Raw genomic sequence first — 22,648 nt, forward strand, 5'->3', positions numbered from 1 at the left:
ATTTTGTTGCAAAGTGCATGCGTTTGAACGTTTGTGTACATGTACAAGTCAAAAAACGATGCTTTGCAAGACTGTGCGTTCGACCATGCACACGTACGTTCTCGTACACATAAAAAAACAGACTCCCGGATTAAGCCAGCAACCCAGAAATTTCACAAACGCTTTTTTTGTTTGAAAGTAGAGGGTCTGTTCCTTCTTTAGATATATTGTATGTTTATATATTTAAAGAAGAACATTGTCATTTTACTTCGCTGGCAACTTTTTTTTAAACGCTGGTGGAAAATGAAACACATAATTTTCACAACAGCTGTCACATATATTTTGTTTTTGTGGGTTTGTGTTTACTTTGCATTAGCTTTATCCTCTTTCAGCTACTATTGACAGTAACACAATGATAAAGATTACTAATGATTTCATTGTCTGTGGGTGAAGCTACATGGGGCCAGTGAGACGAGTTTACATTGTCAAAGACTCATAAGGGGTCATGAGGGATTTGAGGGTGGGGTAGAAATGAAGAGCGCCTCCTGAGATATAGAAAAGCAGTTATGGAGGGTTTATAAGAGTATTTATCTATCATAATGTTAATTTGTAAAACAGTCTGACAGTACTACTGCACAATTCACATGAATTTATGTGTTAAAACTGTGAAAGTTCCCTAAACAGTTGCACCCGGTATGTGTACCTCTTCTTTAAACAATCTTTCTGCTTATATTTTTACTGATCACATGCAGGTGTGCCATCAGTTAAACGCTCTCCTGCCATCTCACACACACACTGCACTCGCTCGCTCTCCATCTCACTCATTCACCGTCCCCTGTGTTACTGGTGTCTGGGGATGAAGGCTCTATTAGTGCCTCTGTCTGGAGCCTAGAGAAACCCTACACCCGACAGAGACAGAGCAGATGAAAAAGGGGGAAATGGGGTAACTTGATCTCTTTGGTTTGTCTATTCAATACTGAGGTCACTTACCCCGGCACAAAGCATTAATCCTTGTACACACACACAGACACATAAACACCCATTTGTCCCAAAATCCCTGAGCGGTAACATGCAATGCAATGATGTAATTCCTAGCAACAGTACACAGAGACACTACTGCCATCGTGGAAATGTCGCCTATGGAGTTATGGGCGTTTCCTGTCAAACAGCGATATACCCTCTGGCACAAGCATATCATGTAAGAGAGAGATAAGGGGATTAAAAAAGAGAGATATTGGCAGACAAACAGTATAGTGGTAAGCCTGGAGTATAGTCTGTTTATATGCATACGCGAATGTACACGCACAGTCGAACTCATGGCCTTGCAAAGCATCGTTTATTTGACTAGAACGTGTACGCAGATGTTCGACACACATGCATTATGACAAAATGAAATGCATCTCCTGGGCTACATACATTGTACGCGTACAATGTACGCAGAGTTTCAAAAACCCGGCGGTGTGTGTACAGTGGGCGCAGTCTTCTCCTATGTGTCACGCGCACAAGGGTTGTGCCGTCGATTGAAAGTCAGACATATGACCATAGGGGGCCTTCATGATGATAGTTGGCATGTTTGCCTATTATAGTTTTAAATGATGATTATTATCATCATAGTTTCACATTGACATGCGCATTGCATGCTTTTGCTCGCATGAGAGGGTTTGTGGGCTTCACTTTGTATGAGAGAGCTTGTAGTGTGTGCAGCACAGATTTGTTCTTGCACCTGAATTTGTAATTCGTGCATCTAGGAAGACTCCTTGCACCTAAGCATGAAATACGCGTGCGCGCAGGGGTTTAAAACCAGCTAGCGCCTGGGCTTTAATAATGCACTCAGATTACTGGCGTCAGTTTAAAGAAGGTTGTGGTCGTGACAGTGTTCTCATCCACCACCAATGTGCAGCATCCACCTGGATGATGCGACGGCAGCCATATTGCCCCAGAACTCCCGCCACACCATCGTATTAGTGGAGGGAAGACAGAGTGATATAGCCAAATAGTATATATTGGGATAATTAGTAGGCCAATGGGCAAATTTGGCCAGGAGACCAGGGAACACCTCCTCGGACAGTGTTCCCCAAATCTTACCCGGGAGGGCCGGAGCACTGCAGAGTTTAGCTCCAACACTGATTAATCACAGCTGAGCAAGCTAATCAAGGTCTTTATGATCACTAGACAATCACAGGTGGGTAAGTTTGATTAGGGTTGGACCTAAACTCTGTAGTACTCCGGCCCTCCAGGGTAAGATTTGGGGAACCCTGCCCTAGGACATCCTGGGATTTTTGACCACAGAGAGTCAGGACCTCGGTTTAACATCTCATTGGAAGGACGGTGCTAACCCTAACCTAACCCTAACCCACCCACACAGACCACAGGGTGAGCAACCCCTGCTCGTCTCGCCAACACCTCTACCAGCAGCAACCTGGTTTTCTCAGGCGGTCTCCCATTCAAGTACTGACCAGGCTCAACCAGTCTTTGGGTAGAGGGTGATATGGCTGCTGGCTAACACTATTGTGTATCGACGATCTTACAGGCTGATGATAGGACAGTTTCACTACGGGGCATATCGGCCAACAATAGGTCCCTAAATTGGCAGTTGACGATGGTTATGTTAAACTATCGTGATGGACGATGATATTGTTAGGGGGGGGGCGGGTTTTTTTCCGTTATTATCCGTTATTTTACTTTATTGCTTCCACTTAAGAAGTGTTGTGCACTTTTTATTTTATTATATATTTTTACATAAATATTATTTTGTACTAAAAAGCTATAATTTTGTTATTTTACTAACCCAACTAATGACTCTTTCCTATAGGTTGCACATAGGGGAAAAAGTAGCTTTATTACACTTAAAAAGATTTGTGCACTTTCTTTAAAATATCTCTTTACGTAAATATGTTTTTCTATTTAAAAGCTATAATTTTGTTATTTTACGAACCCAATGACTCCTCCGCGCTTTCCAATAGGTTGCACGTAAATATCTGTGCATATGTGCCACCAGTACTCCGTCAGAGCGGGTTTTCAGCAATGCGGCGAGCAGCCAGCACTTCAATCCGCAGCTTATTAAAACTAGGCAAAGTGAACAAGTTGGTATTTCTGGCCAGAAACATCGACATTTAAATATAGTCTGTGTATGTAAATCCCGCGTTTCGGTCGGTGTGTTGTTCCCGTTTTCTTGTTCTTGGCGTTCGCTGAATTCTGGGTTTATATCTTAATCTGCCGCTTCAGTGCAGTATAACCACAGAGCTATGTAACAATGAGCACGATCTCCCGACACACTACAATAGGCTACTAATAAATTATTAAAATAGGCAATTTTCTTGTACAAAATCAGATATTTTAAGTTAAATGTACAACATGTAAAAAGACAAGATTCTAGCAATGTCAAGATCAAATGCCTGACAGGATATTTTCACAGATTAACACGCGTCACGTCTCAGGCATAGACTACAGTATTTAAAATAGCATATATGCATTAGTTCTATTTTCAATTTAAATTATAGAGCAATTTCCGCAAAGATTTTAGGTTAACTATAGTTTAAGAGAGTTAGTGTATGGCGACTCGCAGCGGAGTGGGGGCGTGGCATCACGATGGTGTCTCTCCATCGTGATGTCAGTCAACCATCATGATGGACGATGATATCGTCCATTGGCACAACCCTACCCAACACTAATAGTCGATAGTCCTGGACTATTGTGGAAGCATAACAAATGTAGCATACATTAGCACCACATTACCTTAGCTCAAAATGTCTGAAATACATGTTTTTAGAGTTACATATCAGTGCAAGTGTAAGTTGCACATAATAAATGGCTCCATTACTGGTTTGTTAGTTTTGTCACAGACAAGACAAATCTAGTTCTAAGAAGGTTGTTTAATACCCCCTTGAGTGTTACAGAGATTTTCTGGCATTTATCTGGCCTTTTTGAATATAGCATGGCATTCTTTAAAATGAAATCTAAATGGTACATGAGACAACGCCATGGTATTAGCATCTGATACCATCACTTTATAGTTCTGCCACAGTATTTTTGGGTAAGATCAGAAGGGCTTCTCGGGTTTGGCTTGGACAGCAGGCAGCTGTCTTTAGGATTAATTAATTGCCAGCTTTTAGCGAGCAGATGTCTACGTGAGTGTGTGTGTAATTGTGTCGCTTCATGGTTTTATGTACGTGTGAAGTGCTGCATGCTATTGTATTGTGCCGGTGCTGCAGGGCACCGTGTCTGCCTCGCGTGGCCTGGTGATCCCCTTTTAGCCGGGGGTTTTCCTGACTGCACAGCCACTGCGTGTGGCCTGGCCCTGGGCCAGAGTTGTTGCCTGCTCTGCCTGTGCCAGAGTCCCTGGAGGACTGAAAGGACAAAGCTGGTCTCCATCCAGCACTCTTAACCCCCGAATGCTGGCACTTATCTCTCTCCTTCTCACTCGCTCTCTCTCTCTCTTTGATATCATTTCACTTTGATGGCCTGCTACTCGCACAATCTTTCCACACACACACACACAAGTTCGCTTTGCTGCAGCTGTGGTGGCCGCTGTGTGGCAGCGTGTGTGTGGCCTCATATCAAACCTGTAAGTAGTTTGGTTAATAAATTCTTTGCTCTCATGTATGCCCGTCTGAGCGGTACCAGCATCTAGGCTCCAGTACCGCCCTTTGCACCACCCACAGCGAGCCCCAGACAGAAAGATACTGGTTGGGGAGCTCATGGTGGTTCTGGTCTTGTGTGGTCCTCCATAGTGTTTTAATTAGGCTCTTCTCACTCAGATGGATCATTGACTGTAATGACTTTAGACCACAGAAACACACACACATAGACATATACAAACATATACACCCATACACTAAGAACGAAGCCCATACTAGCACACAGAAACAGAAGTCTTCATATAGAATGCTACATTTTTGCAAGCTTATTTTCCCATCTGATGTGCAGATAATATGTATTTTTGACACATTTTTTCATCGGTACCTCCATTGAAATCCTTTTGGGAATCAATCACTTAGACAATCTCCTTCCTGTATGTGTGTGTGTCTGAGTTTCTCTGTGGTCCTCTGAGTAGGGTCTGTTAGTCTGTAATCATTAAAAGTTGCTTGTTTATGGTGTGTCCTCACTAAGTTGTAGGGCTGCACAATTTATCGAAAAACTAATCAGGATAACAATAACGTGTTAAACAATTACATAATCAACAAAAGCCTTAATTACAGCTGTCCATTTGTGCACATTTCTGGGCGTTTCTGCAGTATGTTTGGGCACCAAATACAGTGGTGAATGAGATTTTAAAAATGCTAAGTTAAACTTAAAATAAGCCATTAGTTTTGTATTTTTTTACTAAAAACATAACTCCCATAATAATTTTTTATTTACATAAAATGATTTAGTTTTCGATAGATGTTTAGAATTTACCATGCAAGCTGGTTCACAGAAAGTTATAAAGCATTTTAAAACGTAAATGTAAAATCTGTTAATCATCTGTAATAATAGACAATAACATTTCCCAAAGGTAAATAATGGACAATTCAGATTTTTGTTCAATCCTACTGTGTGTGTGTGAATTTTGTGTTGCGTTAGATCAGGGGTGTCAAACATGCGGCCTGCCGGATACGACCCGCAAAGGTATCCAATCCGGCCCGCATGATGATTTATACAGTTTTATTAAATATTAAATACATATTTTAAAAACCCTTTCAGGCGGGTGTCTAGTTCGTTTTTAATCTGAGAGACTTGCGGAAAGCAACAAAACGCGGAACATTGACTAAAAACGGTGCCCAAAAATCTTGCCGTTTTATTGTTACTGCTCCGCTAAAGATTCACTGATTCCGGTGATCCACTTCGTGTTTTCCCGACCGCTTTGCAGCATCTCTGTGTCCACTCTCTGCCTGAAGAGCGAAGACGACAGTTTCCGAAGTTCGTTGCATTAACAGGTAGATTCATTACATTATATCAGTTGTTAAACCGCAGAATAAGTAATTTGTAAGTTTGTTTATGTATTTCTTCCGGTAATGACTTGCTGTCGGTGTTCTAAAAATGCAAACAACTTAGCAAGCAAACAACAACAAAATATCCACATTCTTAGTATTAACGTTACAATGCTTGTCTAATCGATTGAATGTTCCCGATCAGATCTAAGTTAATATAAACACTAAATTTGCTGTTGTTGGCACACTTTACAAAAAACACCAATGCCTTCACAAAATAACGTCAGAGAACGGAAAGAGAGGCTGCTAAAGGCAGTTCAACATTGCAAACATGGATTCAAAGCTCCATCAACATATTGAATATTTAGCAGATTGTCACACTTTAATTCTTTTTATTATATTTCCCATTAAACACTTGTCTAAGTTGATGCTAGTAATATAATACATAATATTTATAATACTTTATTAAAACCATAATAATAGTACCACCCCCCATAGTGCCATTTTTGGTTTGGGCCACTGCCCCATCTAGCATTTTCATTTTCTAAATTACTGTTCTCATTACAAATATATTACAAAGAAAAGTGAATGGTTTATAAATAATTTTGGCATTGAGGCAAAAGAAGTTAAATTAAAGCTTTTCAACCTAAGGCCAGTGGGTTTTGTACAGATATAAATTTGAGTATAGTATGTACAGTATGAGTGTGACCTTATGAAATGTAGTTTTCACAGAGCTGTGTGTTTCTTTAGTTTTATTGCTAAACAATCTAATTAATTGGTTTGTTTAGTTAATTTAAAAAAAGCTAGAATTATTGGTGTCTTGTCAGCTTATACACATTGTGTGTGTCTATTGTTGTGACCTAGATGAGGATCAGGTCACATTTTATGGCAAATCACTGTAGAAAACCAGTTCATTTTTATGGGTTCACATACTTTTTCTTGCCACTGTATGTTATGGATAGTATTGAAAGTAAGGGGAATCTTATGTTAGTTTCAAAACAAATTTGTCTGTGAGAGACCTTAACTTGCCCCAAAGGTGCATGTGTAGAAAAAACTTTTGAAAACACTGTGAACTCACATGACCTCTATGTCCAGACAGTCCCCCTACCCCCAATGCATTTAAACCCTCATCAGCATTCAACCCTTAGCACCACACGCACACACACACACACACACACACACACACACACACACACACACACACACACACACGCAGGGGGACTGCAGTCACGTTCCTGTTCTCTATCTCAACACTCATGTTGGAGTATAATATGATGATCTTTACTATTGATGTGTGCTTTAAAAGAGTTTTAAGACACAACACAGTGTATGGGAGTTTACTTTTCTACTGGGTACACATTTGTTCCCAAGGTGTAGTCAACTAAATCTGACAAAACCTGCTTATATTAAAAAAGTAGAACTGTGTGGTGTGTCCTTATTTACATAGCTAGGGAAAATATTTGTGCGTCTATGCGACTGACATAAAGGGAGTTTCAATTTTATAATTATGTAACTGTTCCACATCAAGTCATTTCTTAAAGGGGTCATATGATGCAATTTCATGTTTTCATGTTTTGTCTGTGGGGTGTTTAAAGCGGTTTGTGCATATTGAAGATCCGTAAAGTCTTAAACCCAAAGAGATATTATTTCTAAAAGTGAAGACTCATCGACGCCTCCATAAAACACCTCATTCAAACACAACCCCTCATATCTATGTCACAGTGTGGAAAGATTTGCATAACACCGCCCAAATGTATACGCAAAGAAAGGTGTAACTTTTATTCTCGCTGTAGTATTGTTGCCGCCGCTGCCATGTCATGGAGACGCTGTGCTCTGGGAGCTGATAATCCAAATACTAAAAGGAGTGTAATGAGGCTTTTCCATTGCATAAAACCCCACGAGTCAGGTCAGCTTACATTTTAGGACTTTTACACTGGGTACAGTACGTAGTAACCAATATTTTTTATAGTACCACCTCAGTTGGGGTTCCAAGCGAGCTGAGCTGATACTAAAACGTGACATGAAAACACTGTACATCACTGATTGGTCTGAGAGAATCGTCACTACCAGTGTCATTGCGTAATAAACCCAAGATTAGCTTTACCTTTGTGCAAACCTTTTGTCATCTGCTTGTTGTAGGTTCCCAAACTCCCTTTTAGCAGTGAAAAACATCCACAGGCTGAGAATCAGGAATCCGATATCAGTGTTTTCCCTGTAGTTTGTTGTGGCAATCTCTGAAAGCCAATGTCGACATTTAAAATCACCTAAACAAACACGCCCCTACCCCAATAGAATCTGGACTTTTTGATAGACCCGCCCCACACATACGCAACCCAGGCAACTCCTTCTCACTGCCTATTGGCTACAAGCAGTGTATTGGTACTCTGCCCGACTACCTTTTCTGAAGCGTTTCTCAAAAATCGTGCACCCCGCCTTTAAACTGCGTAAACATGTTGCATTACATCACATACACAAAATAATGTTCTTTTAGCTACGTCATAATGACCATGTGAAGAGAATTTCCAAGATTTCTCTCTTTCTGCAGACATACATAAGCTGGGTGGAGATTTTTCTGACCAACGCCCCCTTGACCACAGGTGCCCACAGTGGGAGAGACACTTTGTCCAGTAGGGAGCAAAGTATTTTTTGTGGTTTGATAAACTGGACTAAAGTAACTCGGGTGTCTTATTTTTGATCTATTTTAAGATCTTTTTGGCACACCAAAATGTGACTCACTCTTGTTTTCTAGGGCAAAATCTGTGTGTGTGTGTATACTATACACAGAAGCATGGACATTGAAAACACAAATTTTGCATACATCTGTAAACAATAGCCATGTATATATGCAAGTGTGCACAAAAAAACTCCCCAATCCCTTAGATCTCTTAACTGAGGCGCATTCAGACCAGCTGCATGTGGTTCGTGTTTGTGACCCTTTCATCCCTTCCTCGCTCCCTTTCTTTTCTGTCTCCTATTTTTTTCGATTCGATGTCTTCTTGCCTTTTCTACATTATGAGCTACTGTATCAAAGCAACGACTGAACATCCCAATACACATATAAACACAAACAGCACATTTAGACTCCTTTAGATGTCGACTCTTTTGTAAGTTAAGAGAATCCAGATGCATGTGTCTTTTCACTGTGTTTTGTCTAAGTGTGAACTGTCTGTAGCTGACTCCGCTGATAGTAAGCCCTTAATAGTCTCTTGCATATTCGACAGCAGTTATTAGGTCTGTGTACCTTCTGTGCTCACACTTGGAGTATAGTCTGTTTTTTATGTGTACGCGAACGGGCTACATACTACATTCTCTTGTAGGTGCATGTGCAACCTATGCATACAATGTACGCCTGGTTTGTACTCTTCTGATGATGAAAACTGTGTCATGCGGACACTCACGTGAAAAAAAATGGACCATACTTCGGCCTTAAGTGGCCGTTAACCAGTGGATTAACCCAGTTTGCAAGTTTTTGGGGTCCTGAAACAGCACACTTTGAAAACAGATTTTAAACTTTATATTAATTTAACTATCACACACAGACCTTACATCCTCCACACATTACATCTCTGCACGCTGCGGTTTAAAGCCAAAGAGTAAAGGTGAAAGGTCAGGGAAAAGAATTGGCCGCATAAAAGCAAGGGTCGTAAAGGTCACCCCCATGAAGGTCAAAGTTCATCCTTCCCCTTCATGCTTCAGCACGTGCCCGGCGCAGGTGTCCTAGCAACCAAAGCCAGATTGTTTACTAAGTAAATACGCAACCGGGCACTCAAACCTAAAATTACCCACACACACACACAGACTTTGATGTTTAGGATCATGTTTTGCAGAGATGTGGTGGAAATTTGGAGCAGATTTTCCAAGGATATATTCACTGCTTTTCCGCTCATGTGAGGTCAGAATAAATCTGTGTGTGTGATCTTTCTATAGCAAAACAGTGAACCACAGTATAAATATGTTTACTTGAACTTGTTTTAGTTTGTTCTTTTACTTTGACCTACGCTGTGTCAAATATGTACAAAAACATGCAGAGATAGCGTGTGTTCAGTTAGGAGCGTGCAGAGATTATATCAGATGTACTGAGCATGTGCATTCACTGATGGCAATGCAGGTTTCCACCCTGTTAAGACAGATAGAGAAGTAACATGCTCTCTTTGTACAAAGCTGATTTGCTGGAATTATCTCTGAACGTTTGTGCCATGTTGTTGTTGTTGTTGTTATGTTGTTTATTCGGGTACCTTTACATTTTACATTGATGCACAGGGGTGCACATCACTTTTTTGACATGGTTCTCAATACTCACACTATTCATAGCACAGACATCCAACATGCTGTCAATATTACCACTCTTGACTACTCCTTCGCCAACTAGCCTAACTAATATACATTTCAAATATTGTTAAAGATAAGTAAATGGGTAGTAATAAAAATAATCAAATTATGAGCAGTAATGCAAATGAATACAATAGAACAAACATAGAAATTAAAGTGCTCCTGTGTCATTGCTAAAAACAATGTTATTTTGGGTATTTGGTATAATACAATGTGTTCGCGTGATTTTCCATATATCGTAAATTTTTGTAGCTCCAGATACAAAACTCATCGATCTGAAAAGCACTGTGTTCCTGATTGGCTAGTATGTTGTGATTGGTCAGAATACCTCTGACGTCAGCCGGAAATGTGATGTTCTTTAACATGTTTGAAAGATTCGCTCATAATGCAATGCTAACAGAAGTTAACTTAAAGGCTGAGTCCAAAGCGGGAGGAATTATGATAATGTCGTTCTTGTCTACCTCAACAATCCCAGGAAGTAAACTGTTGCCTACAATCTGTGGGTTTGTTGTAGTCCAAAAAAGAGATTTACGTTGGAGACGATAACTCGCATCATTGTTTACTTTGGGGTTTGTACCTTTTGCATATCGCTAACATGTAATTATACACACTTACACACCAAAGAAAATGTAAAATCGTGTATCAAACCATAGGTGCTCTTTACAGTTCATGTCCATTGCTCACTTGCTTAAAACTTGTATCAATATATTTAATGCCCTAACTCATTTTTAGAAAACTATTTAAGACCCTGGTATGACAAACAAAGTTCTGCTTAAAGTTCAACTGCATTTGTATATCTGAACACATTTGTTTAAGTCTGTACATTCTGGCAAAGCGTGTCTGTTCGTCTGTAGGCCGTGTGTGTGTGTCTGTGTCTGTGTGTGTGTGTGTGTGTGTGTGTGTGTGTGTGTGTGTGTGTGTGTGTGTGTGTGTGTGTGTGTGTGTGTGTGTGTGTGTGTGTGTGTGTTTCTGAGTTCTGGTTTGTTTGTCTGCTGTAGTTCATACTGTGTTTATTCCAGAGCTGTTTATTTTTCATCCTATATGTGAACTAAACAGAAACGAGAACATAAATCTGTTGCTGTGTGTGTATGATTGCTCTTGCTTATAGTTTTACATCTCTGGCTGACTGTGTTACCAAGAGAAGTGGTATTACTATAAATATCCCATAAACTCACTCACCTCCTCCTGCACCCCCTGCTGGATAACCTCCCCCGCCTCCCCCTGCTGTGGATCGCTCCACCCTGTCATGAAATGCAAGCTGCTCCTCCAGCACATTCCTCGTGGAAGAACAAACCAAGTCTTTGCAGAACAACAGGGGGGTTATTTCTTTGATATCAATAAAAGAGAGCCCTTCCTGCTTCACATAGTGCGAAAATGTCTTTATTTGCATTTCTGTTGCATGCATGCACTGTTTGCATGTTTTGCAACGTGCATGTGCAGGTTTGTGCTCAAGTGTGTCCACAACCTCAGAGTTGTTGTGCATATTTAAGTGTGCATGCATGTGTGTGTTTGTTCCTTTGATTCTTATTTTTGGCAAAGGTGTGTTTGCACGCATGTGTTTTTCTTCCCGTAGGAAAGTTTGTGTTTTGCCAGCTGTGTGAAGGTACATTCTTTAAGCTTTAGGCTGAAGGGGGTTGGGTTCTTCGGGGGTGTTAAGAAACAGAGCAGGCAAATTCCGATCCACAATCCAAACATGTCCAGGGCTAAACTGCAATCCCAACACAACTCACGTGGCTCTCGTGTGTGTGTACTGTATATCAGATTCAATTATTGATAGACTACTCTGTTACTATAATCTTGTGGGCTATGATGTCATAGTAACATGATGACATCATAGTCTAACAGAACAGTCTTCTGATTCTTATTTTGCGTACACAAACGCGAAGCATCGTGTTCCTCCTTTCTGTCACCTAGATTTTCCGCTTGAGTTGAATACGTTAAACTTGCGTGGAAGACTCGTTTGAGGCGAATAGCGCATGTTTTCGCGACAATCGCACCACCTAGTTTGCTTCATTTGCAACGCCCCATGTGAGTTTACGTCTATTCGCACAAATAGTTAAATTAGCTTCTGGTGTGTACGCCCAAAATCATAGTAAGCGTAGGTGTTTGTGTGTTTCTGTGTGACTTTTTTAAGATGTCAAATAAATCTTTGGTGTCCCCAGAGTACCAATGTGTAGTTTAAGCTCAAAATATCATATAGATAATTTATTACAGCATGTTAAAATTGCCACTTTGTAGGTGCGAGCAAAAATGTGCCATTTAGGGTGTGTCCTTTAAAATGCAAATGATGGTGGTCAGGGTTTCCCGCAGAAAATGTGTTAGTTAAGGTGGGCGGGCCGGGGGCGTGGCAATCAAAGGGGCGGGGCGTATGCGTCATGATGAAAATATTTTTATTTAAAACACCCAAGTTAAACTCAATTTTGAAGAAACTATGACAGAAAATGAACACATACTAGATTATTAATTAATTAAATGTTTTATCAACAGGCTAGTTATCCTCCAGACAGTGACGGACCATGTTTTTCTCTCATTTCGGCCATGTGGCGCATGCCCGCTCGCGGTGTGAAGCGCGTCCACGCTATTCTCAGAGATGCACTTGACAGCCTTTTGTGCAGCAATTTTTTTTTTGGACGACCTAGTTAAGGTGGTAGGGTATCCTAGCTTAGGTGGGCCGCCCGAACTGAAAAGTGCTGCGGGAAACCCTGGTGGTTTGTTGAAATTGAAACTCATTTGTGTTGTCAACTATTTTCTCTCTTTGTCTCTGCACTAAATGGCAGTGCAGTGATTGGATAGTGCTGATTAAGGGGTGGTATTATTATAATAAGATCCTCTTATGACATCACAAGGGGAGCCAAATTTCAATTACCTATTTTTTCACATGCTTTCAGAGAATGGTTAACCAAAACTAAGTTACTTGGTTGATCTTTTTCACATTTTCTAGGTTGATAGAAGCACTGGGGACTCAATTAGAGCACTTAAACATGGAAAAAGTCAAATTTTCATCCTATGGCCCCTTTAAGCTCGTGAAAAACAAATGCAGTTCCTATTTACATTTGGTTAAGCATCCATGTTGCGTGTCACATAATAAATACAGGTGTGAATGTGATCCGAAAGCTTTTGTCATCCAATTACTCAAAGCTCTTTGGGAGAAACATATTTGACCATGCGCTAATGTCTCCTGATGCATCTCGGACAACAGCGGATTGATTTTTTTCACCTTTTCCAGCTATGTGTAAAATAAAGCAACCATCCACCTGGAAAATTGGAAAAAGATACATTTGCACAAGACTTTAACGTTAAATGTGTATGTATTTTTAAGCCTTTGTGTGTATAAGTAAAGGATATGCTCACATACCATCAGTGATGATGAAGAGGGTTTGTAAGTGTTCATCAGGCCCGACTCACTGTGGCAAACCAGCACACTGAATAGCACTTAACCTTCACCTCGCATTCACAGTGGAGATGTGTTTGTCTATGTGTGTGTTGTATGCTGGAGCGCATTAATAGATTATTGATGCACCCTTGTGATGGTTGACAGTCAGATGAATGTGGAAATGGAAGTATAATCTCATGCTGATACCAGACAGACAATACAAACACTAATTTACATCCTCAGTGAAAACGTTTTTTATGAAGGAGAGAGGGAGATGGGGGAGAGAGAAAGAGATTTAGACAAAAAAATAGATGAGAGAGAGAGTGAGTAAGTGATAATAGAGTTTTCTCCACATCACCCGTTTCTCTCTCTCTCTCACCCCACTGTCTTCATTTTGAACAGATGGGTTGAGGTATCAGATTTTAATGAAAAAGCGAGTGTGAAAGTCACATGACTGGCCCAGGCACATTTTTAATCGTTGTGTTTTATGTAGTAGTTTACAATAAGACAGATGTCCCCGCCTTAAAAGGAATACAATTGTACATTTGTAATAATTAGTGTTTATTAAAGAAATCGTTCAACCAAAAAATAAAAAAATTGCTGTTTCTTCACTCATCCTCAGGCATTTTTTTCTTCAGTAGAACAATAAATAAGATATTTTGTAGAAACCGCAGTGCTCAGTGATTCATATAATGCAATTCAATGGATCTGCCACTAACTGTGCGTTCACACCGGCAATGGCACCAAAGTGGCCGGAAGTCATTCATTTTCAATGTCTTGGATGGTTGTGAGCATCGAGGAGAGTTGAAATCAGGTCAACGTTATGGTAATGAGCTATGACGCGGTTCGGTGGCAACCAGTCGGATTTATACCATAAGGATCCCGTCAAGACACCTGACATATTTTTCCACACCGTCTGAAGATTTCTAACTATCCCTGATTTCTCTCTCGAAAACGTTTTTGGGATGCGTTTGTGTTCACACCAAAATCCATAAGTGCTGTGTGAATGTTTTTTTTTTTTTTTTTTTGACAAAACATGTAAGTGTTTGATGTTTTTGCGATAATCCAAAAGGCTATGGGAAAAATCAATTAGCTTTTCAGCGAGGGAACCAGTGTACTGCTAACTTACCATAGATGTTCCAACTTTGAATACCATTGTCACGCTTGTCAAAGTTTTGTAACATTAATTATGACATTACTACAAACCATCACATATCACGGATTCCAATAGGTTAACATTGCTGATTTAAATAAATGAACAGTTTTCTTTTAATAGTCACATCTGTTTAAATATATTGTATGCTTTTTGTCAAGAGACAGAAGTGGTGCATTGTAAGGAATGTGCTGATTGGTAATTGCACACAGCTGTAGCTCATTAACGGTAATTGCCAATTAATCAGCAACTCCTTGATGTGTATTTTAAAGGAAAAAAGAAGCCGAATGAGACATTAGCAACGTGGAAAGACGAAACGATTTTGGCTGAGGGCAGGTCTTTCCTTCCTTCCTTTCTTCCATAACATTTTCTTTCCTTTATGTCAGTGTGATCTCGCATCTTTCCATCCACTCCACTAGGAAGGGAAGTACAGAAGAGGATGAGTGTGCGTGCGTGTACAGCATGTCTGTGTGTTTGGTTTTTTAAAAGAAATGTTAGGATGTAAGGTGTCTTTCTAAATTTCCCTAATATTTTGAAATAAAGCTATAGTATATAATGACATCATTTATAGTGAGTGATGTCATTGTGAATTGTCCTGTGACATGAGATATTATACAGGATTTGAAAGAGACCCTTAATTTTTGATACTTTTAGTTACATAACTCTACACAGACCTTGATAGCATCATCATTCTGAGATACGTTCACACACACACGCATACACACTGCTTTTGGCCAAGAGTCAAATATTTCACTTTAGGCTGGCACATAGCCATATTTGTACAGCTATAAATCAGTACACAATTGAAATTACGTAACGTGTGGCCCAAAGACAACAGTGGACAAACCCTTGATAGTATATGTGCCTTTATTTGGCTCCCTCATCTCTCAGGAAGATTAATAGTACAGCCCTTTCCTGTTTGGATCATAGGAATGGAATTCATGAAATAATGCTAAAATAAGCTTGAAAGAGTGAGAGTGTGAATAATGAGACAAGTTTATATCAGAGTATGTGTTTCTGTTTTATTACTGAACAATGTAAATGTCTTTTCTGGGCTAAGTCAGCAGGATTTCCATCCATCCTGCTTTTCCGGGTCTCACAGTGGAACATTGAGGCTGCACGTGGATGTCCTCCTGTGTAGGAGTGTGTGTGTGTTTGTGTGTGTGTTTGAGGCTGATTTAAAGTGAGAAAACAGCTGTTTCTTTATTCTTTCCTTGCTTTAACAACACCATTTTCAGTGATGTATATGTGACCCTGTATCTAAAGTCAAGTCTCAGAATCTAATTTTAAAAATAGGAGATTCAAAGTTTGTTTTCTATAATGGATTTCACTTTAATTTTAATCTGACATGGCCTTACCCAGTCAATACCCAGCAAGCATTTTTTGCTAAAATTAAGCAAAATTTGGACTGTAGGTGATAGTCTAATAGACGTCTAAGCCAAGAACCGACGATGCATACGCTTAGAATATGTAAAAGACAAGTAATGAAAGCAAACACTATAAACAACTGTTAACTTTACTTACATGATCGAATATCGTACAATTGGTTACATGCTATAAAGTGGCATACCATGGAAAAAGAATACCATGGAAGTGAATGGGGCTCATGTACGGTTTGGTTACGAACGTTCCTCAAAATATCTTCCTTCGTGTTCATCGCACAGCAACGGATCAAACCTTATCTGACAAATTAAATGCAAGAGACAAAAGCATGCAGCCCCCTTTCAATACACATTTCTGCAGTTTCAGCTTGTCTCTGATGACGTCACCAAGAAGAATCCGGTTTAGCTTCTCTCTGATGATGTCATAAAGATTCTTTGTCGCCATGGCTGCTCCTTTTAAGAAAAAACGTAAACGAAGCGAAATGTCCAATACATTTGCTTGCATTTCTGAAGGACAAAAGCTGGGTATTTGTTTGTTTGTTGATTTGTTAGTTTATTTACACCCCTCCAAGTGAACACAAGCATCCGCTGATACATCCCATGCAAACCAGCTCTCTTTAATCAAAACAACTGTACCATAATGGTTTATTTAATGAATTTAGCATGCTTACAGTTTGACACACTTGATGTGGACTTCGTTTCTGGATTACACGACACAACTTTGTTGTGAATTAAACAGTTTAACAACATTTAAGTTCCCACACGTAATGTAAACGGCCTTATTTTTGCCTGTCAGTAAATCATAAAAAAGACTTTAGCTGAGTTGTCACAGGCACATATATTCACACCACATTAAGGGCGCACTCACACCCCACACAAAACAGCGTTCGGGCGCGTTTGACCCCCAAAGCCAGGTTCGTTTGACTAGTATGATGGCTTTGTGGGTTTGGTTAGCTTGCAGAGGTCTGCTGGATTGCGGTTCACTTCGTCTCTGGCGTGGAAGGCCATGGTGTGAGCGCAAAAGGAGAGACGTTAATTGTGCGACCACTCACCTTCATCTGCTTTGTTCAAAACAATCGCATCCTAATGACGAAAGCGCTCCCAGGCTCAGATCGATAAAAGTACAGTGTGAGTGCGTGCTTCTGGGGGAGTAGAGAGGGAGGACAATCGCACTGGGGCATGCTTTGGATAATGTGAGTGCGCACTAACTATATCAAGAATAACCCCGCACAGCAAGCCTCAATTCTCTAGCCAATTCACAGACTTCTAGCCGTAAACTGTTCGATTTGGGCTGTGTCCGAAATAGTCCCCTGTACCCTCATTCATTACTCCCTACATTATTTACTAATATAGTTTGCGAGTGCAGAAATTCAGACACTTCAGCTCACCGGAATCACTGAAAAGTAAGAATTCATTCTGCACGAGCCTCAGTGGACAGGGGGCCTATAAAATACAACATTTTAAACTGGAAACGGAAAAGATTTATGCAGTTTTTGGGTCCTAAATGCCTTTCAGTCTAAAGGCATGCACGACTATAACCAAAACAGTAATGGGAGCCTATAGGACTGGGTTTGTGCTGCTTAAAATACTGAATTTAATAACACTTTGCTAACAAAGTTTACCCAATTTTTCCGCTTTATTGTCCAGGGTAACTTAACTTATCTCGTTGTCCATCTATAAGCTGCTTGATATTTTCACTTTCTTGATTGATTGATTGATTGATTGATTATATTTATTGCTCTTTAGAAGAATGTGCAGGGCTCCAGACTAACTTTTTTCACACAGTGGCCCCAACTGCAAATTTTAGGGGCGCAACCAGAAAATTTAGGGGCACACACCGTAAATCAACATGCGAACCAAATATTCACATTTCTACTAAGTAATACACTGTATTACTAATAAATATCACAAAAAAAGGTCAAATTTACTGGTCGCACATGTGCAACTGGATGTAAAATTCAGTGGCACACTTTCAAATTTCTAGTGGCAAAATGCCACCATTTGGTTGCAGTCTGGAGCCCTGATGCGTATGTGCGCAGGTGCGTAGTGTTTCTTTACAAAGTAACATCGCCATGTGGCCTGGCCAGGGGCCTCATTTATAAAGTGTGAGTACACACAAAACGGGGCTGGAAACGTGTGTACGCCAGTTTCCACGCAAAGGTTGTGATCTATAAAAATACAAACTTAAAGAGAAAATGGGCTCGCAGGGTTGGATCTGATGATGATTCATGTTCGCACACTTGCAGGTGATCTTTGATTTATAAAGGGAACATTGCTTTGTTTTATAAGTCTTAATATTTTTTGCCGTATGCCATTTTTGGCTTTTGTGCGTACGTAGACTTTTAGTAAGTTAAAGTTTTATACATGAGACCCCTGGCCTGCACAATGCAGTGTTTTTAAACATGTTCACAGATCTTTGTAAATGCAGATCTTTTTGACAGCATTATTGTGTGTATAATTTTTTTAAGGAAAAACATACGTAGCCTCAATGCAACCGATATAATACGCCAAAATATTTTTTTAATGAACACCTAAGCTTCAGGGGGAACTTAAATTCTTCTGCAATCTTTGGACTTTTGCAGGGACAAGTTCCCTATGAGCCTGGTCATGACGCACTCGGATTCCAAGATATCACAGATGTATTGAAAGGAACGAGATAAAGTAAGAGATCCCTTCCGCTTTCCGATCTTTTCAATCTGACACACGGGGAGGGAGGGTGAAAACGAGGCTAAAAGAGAGAGAGAGGTGATGGGGTGGGGGAGGGGCTGTTTAGAGCGAGAGATGTGAAAAAAAGAAAAGAGGCAGGCTATAGCAAGGGGGTTGGGCTTAAGCACTCTGTGTGTATGTGTGTGTGTGTATGTGTGTGTGTGTAAGAGAGACCAGCTCCTTTCCTCTCTTTGTTTGACTACTGAGCAGAGAGAAAGAGTGAATGTGTGTGTGCGTGAGTGAGTGAGAGAGCGAGAGAGAGAGAGGGGGGAGAAAGATTGAGTAAGGAAAGCAAAGAGAGAGAACGAGGGAGACACACTCTTTTTATACTTTGGCTCAGAATAAGGAATTCTGTTTTGGTTGGAGTTGGAATTCTGCATCCTCTGGACCGTGTCAGCTTCTGCATGCTGTCTGTTTTTGTTTGCAACCTCTGCAGCCGGTGTGTGTGAGTGTGTGTGAATGTGTGTGAATGTGTGTGTTTGTGTTGAATGGGGGCAGGTAGTCAATCCTGCAGCTGGTTAAAGGGAAAATAAGAGGCGAGATTTTGCTGAGCTCGTCCAGCTAGCAGACTGAACAGGCAGCTCAGAGTGTGGAATTACCTCGGAAACACTGGGAATAACGCTCAGAAACACGGTAAGACTCACTCTCTCTCCCAGCCCATGTTTCTTTGTGCTTCAAGCAGGCATTTAAACTGATCTGGTGAAAGTATCCGGGCTGCATTTGGACAGCTCAGCAGAATGAAAACACACACTAGGCGGAGAGCAAGAGAAAGTTGCACAGTTTTTTTCCAGTAGGAAAGCCGCACAAAGGAAGCTTGTTGTATGCAGTCAGTCCAGCTTGCTCTGTTTGCATGTGTGACAGTCGGGCATACACACTCTCTCTACTACAAAAGAAAATATTTTTTTTATTTTTTATCTCTAATTTTTTAGTGTTTATGTTTTGTTCCTCACGAGTGTGGCTACAATAGTGGTTATTTTAGTAAATCTTTTCTTTTATACCACAAGGTTTGTTTGCATTTTGTAATTTTATGCAGTGAGTGTGCAGGCCGGTGTCCACTTTGTTTGTAATAAGTGGTGGTTAAGGATTATCTGTTAGTTTGGAACCAGAGTAAACCTCTGCACTTGTGTGATATAACCTCCTGTGTCCTCCTGACTTTGTGTTTGTCCTGCACAACACGCGTCCATTACCGGCATCTGAAGTGTTTCGATCAATCAAGAGTCATTGTGTGTGTGTGTGTGTGCGTGTGTGTGTGTGTGTATGTGTGGTGATAGTGTCATGGGCGTTAAACTGCTGGCCCCGCCTCTCATTAAAGCTCTTCACTAAGATAAAGAAACACAAAGTATTGCCGGAAGAACACACTTGGTCATTGTCATTAAAAAAATCTATACAACAAACAAACACATACACACAGACCCCTCTTGATCTCAAATGGGATCTCATTTGGTCCATCTTCTTTCTCCTTTTATCCATCATCGGTATAACAAATCAAAATCCGGTACGACTGAAACACATATTAGCGTCGCCGGCCGGTCGCCCTCAAGCCAGTCTTGCTTTTATCCTACATTCCCTGTCTGTCACAGCACCACGGTTCACAGCTGCTGTTAAACCTGCACAAGCTAACTCTATTAGCATTAGCATTGTTATTACCCATAATGCCACAGTGATTAGCAGGGTGCTAATCTATTCATTAGCTGCTAATGTAATTGTCAGGTCTGATAATGAGCGTGTTGTATTTGTGTACATCCGTAATTGTTTGTTTGCGTTTAGCAGACGCTTTTATCAAAAGTGACTTATAAATGAAAAACATCAAAAGCTATTTTTCAGACAGGGGCTGGATTATCACAATAGACGCTACACAAGATGTTTATGCTAGTTGATATTTCTTTACCTGATTGAGAAAATTAAAGTGAACAAAGTGGTCTGAAATCGTAAATATTTCCTTGTGTATATTTTAAATAGACCATCACAGATTGAGTTAAAATAATAAAGGATATTTTCCTGCTTCTTATTTGATGATTGTAGGTATTTTTTTGTGTTTCATGGTCCGTTTTCAGGGGTCGCAGTGGCTTTCTGTGCTGATCAGAGTGTCTTGGTTGTAAGCGATCTCTTTTTTATCGCTCGCTGTGATGGGCGTTTGTTCTTCTGCAGATGTGCACTCACAGTGAGGTGTGTGAATGTGTGCGTGTCCCCTGAACCCCACCCCCCAGACAGGCCATGCTGAACGGGGGATTGTGCATTCATTGGAATGGAGAGAAAGAGAGAGAAGAGGGAGGGAGGGAGGAATGATTGAGTAGGCTGCCTTGAGAAGAAAAGGAGAGAGAGATGGGGGAAGGGAAATGTTGCTTGGCTGGTGTTATGCTCTTGGTTGAAGGAGGAGAGGGGGAGGTGGGTAAGGTAGACATCCAGCCGGCTGGTCGGAGGGGAGGGGAAGATGCTGGAGAACTGCTCGAGATCGGTACTGGGGTCACACCGAGACATCTTAACATTGATCTTCACATCGATACTTCTGATGGGTGCTTTTAGAAATACTTTAGCTTTGTAAACTCTTTGTGTCAGGCTAGTAAAGCTGCGGTGAATCTATTCGAGTGAGATCATTTCAGTGTTGTTTTTTGTTGGGAGTCACCAGGATGAGAGGATAGGCAAGCAGTGTACGACTCTCTCCTCCTGTTTTCCTAAAGTCGATCATTTTCAGTATGACACATTCTCATAAATGTCTTATTTTCATGGGCGTGCAACCTGATCACACCAAACACACACACCTGTGTTTCCTCCTTTGTCTTGTTCAAGTCTCCTAGGAATAAGGTGGCACTGATACATATGTGCACACACACACACATTTGCATAAACAAACAGCGCTGTTATTGTATGAATATTGAGCCGACTGTCGATTCCAGCCTGTGTTTTTGTTTAAGCGGTGACACGAGGGGCCGTCTGTATTTTCTATATTGTTATACAAAGCGTGTGGAGTGATTATGAAAGAACTGTGTCAACCACATCAGACGACTGTATGCCACATCTATAGCCGTACACAAACAGACTAAGTGAGAGTGAAAGAGAGATGGTCAACATTATCATGAATTGCCTTTCGCAAACTATCTTACCTCTGTGATGTATGAGTGAAACTGGATATCTAAAGAGAAACAAATGTAGGAGACTGTTGGCTGTGAGACATGTAAGTTTGCAAAGACTAAAGGGCACTTTAACGTTAACTATATTAGCGTCCACATCACCGGATAATAACAGTGACTTTAAACCAAATCACTTACCTTCAATGGCATTAACTAATATTTCCTGTAATAAAAGTTTTGCAATTGTTTACATGTCACTGAATGTGTACATTTACACAGCGGGTATAACCAGCAGATGTCCTCAACACGCTGCGTTTCGCGTAACTTTAAACAGTTTGTGTAATTTAATATCTTACCTTTTGGCGTATTTAATTTAGTAGAATAAAAAGCATTACATAGTCAGTTTCACAGTAACTGCATCAGTACTGGATACCGGAGGTCATTTTATGTTATGGACCTCAGCAATGAGCTTTTCCACCATGTCATCTGTCATTTCAAATGCGCGTGCATTTGAAGTTCAAATAAATTGATTGGCAGTCAATGGTTTATCGTTCACCAGTTGGGAAAAAAAATCCCAACAATATCGTTCATTTGATCGTTATAGTTGTGGTGTGAACTGCGCTATTCTCTTTAAAATAAAATGATTTTTATTTTATGATATAAAATATTTTTTTATAGTTGTTGTTATAATGTAAATGGCCCTTAACTCTTTCACCGCCAGCGTTTTTAAAAAAAGTTGCCAGCCAGCG

General features: G+C 40.4%; 1 protein-coding gene across 3 annotated transcripts in view; it reads left to right on the top strand.

The window, feature by feature from the left end:
- The window catches only part of kdm6ba (lysine (K)-specific demethylase 6B, a), a 99,755-nt gene that overhangs the window by 31,546 nt on the left and 45,561 nt on the right, over positions 1–22,648 (top strand). The window contains exon 1 of one of the 3 annotated variants that reach the window (XM_065269901.2): positions 19,033–19,464. The exons of the other annotated variants lie outside the window; for them this stretch is intronic. The gene's annotated coding sequence lies outside the window, so the exon portion shown is untranslated. Of the gene's footprint in view, positions 1–19,032; positions 19,465–22,648 lie in introns of those variants that run through there. 3 annotated transcript variants of the gene reach the window in all.

The sequence above is a fragment of the Paramisgurnus dabryanus genome, chromosome 2 (genome assembly GCF_030506205.2).
Source record: "Paramisgurnus dabryanus chromosome 2, PD_genome_1.1, whole genome shotgun sequence".
Lineage (NCBI taxonomy): Eukaryota > Metazoa > Chordata > Actinopteri > Cypriniformes > Cobitidae > Paramisgurnus > Paramisgurnus dabryanus.